General features: G+C 28.5%; 1 pseudogene; it reads left to right on the top strand.

Annotated features, from left to right (window-relative positions):
- The first annotated feature begins 286 nt into the window (after positions 1 to 286).
- LOC122123936 lies at positions 287 to 386 on the top strand (annotated as a pseudogene).
- Positions 387 to 952: the final 566 nt, after the last annotated feature.

The raw sequence follows: 952 nt of genomic DNA, 5'->3' as shown, positions 1-952 counted from the left end.
CACAAAGCTAACTCAGTTGATAGATAAGTACTTGAAAAGCCATTACCTTTGGACTTAGCTATAAAGGCTTCAAAATATGATCAAATTTAAAATGAAAACGACAAAATAATCATTGACAAAAAATTTCAAATGTGAGCAATCGACCAAACAATACACAGAAATTTAGAGAAATAAGATCAATAGCATTTTTAGTAACAATAAGGGTTCCTTGTTAGAAATAGGCAACCAAGGATATATGCCTGTATAAAGATTGCATCGTTAGCTACTTAAATTAAGAGGATACTCCATGCTTCAGCAGCAGGTCTACACAAATGACAACAATACAGAGATTAACATGGCACTTGCACAATGATGGTATGAAAATTTGTGAAGTATTCCATATTTTTCATTCTTCAAATGCAAGAAATGAAAAATAGTTATTAAAAAGTAGATTACAAAAATACAAGTGTAACAAAACCTGTAATTCATAGAATTAAAGGTTAGTTTGACATCAGTGTATTAAATCTTCACCTTCAAAAGGTCCTTACATAGCATAACATTTACAATACTTGAAATTAGATAACATTATCTTTTTATCCCAAAGAAATAAAATAATATAAGGACCTAGGTAAAAAGGAATCTTAAACCTTTTCTACATGGAATGTAATCTTAAAGGACACATTTATTAATGAACCTATATATTATAAAACAATGTAGACTTCAAAGTATTATATCTAGAAGACAATGAAATAGATTATGGACTTTATACAATCATAGATAGTTTTTTCAGACAAGCACCAGGAATATCTTTAATTTCTATACTATTCAACAGATAAGATAAAATTAAAAAATCACAAACTCTGCAGAAATCATTATAGATGCATACAAACAACTCTTGAATACATTTTGACATCAAAGTCAGGCAATTCACGTGGAAGAATACCATGGAATCCATAAATTTTTAAATTAAGAT

This window comes from Dipodomys spectabilis, unplaced genomic scaffold (assembly GCF_019054845.1).
Source record: "Dipodomys spectabilis isolate Male_0828 unplaced genomic scaffold, ASM1905484v1 ptg000232l, whole genome shotgun sequence".
Classification (NCBI taxonomy): Eukaryota; Metazoa; Chordata; class Mammalia; order Rodentia; family Heteromyidae; genus Dipodomys; species Dipodomys spectabilis.
The sequence above is the reverse complement of the archived record's forward strand: the minus strand, read 5'-3'. Positions and strand labels throughout refer to the sequence as shown.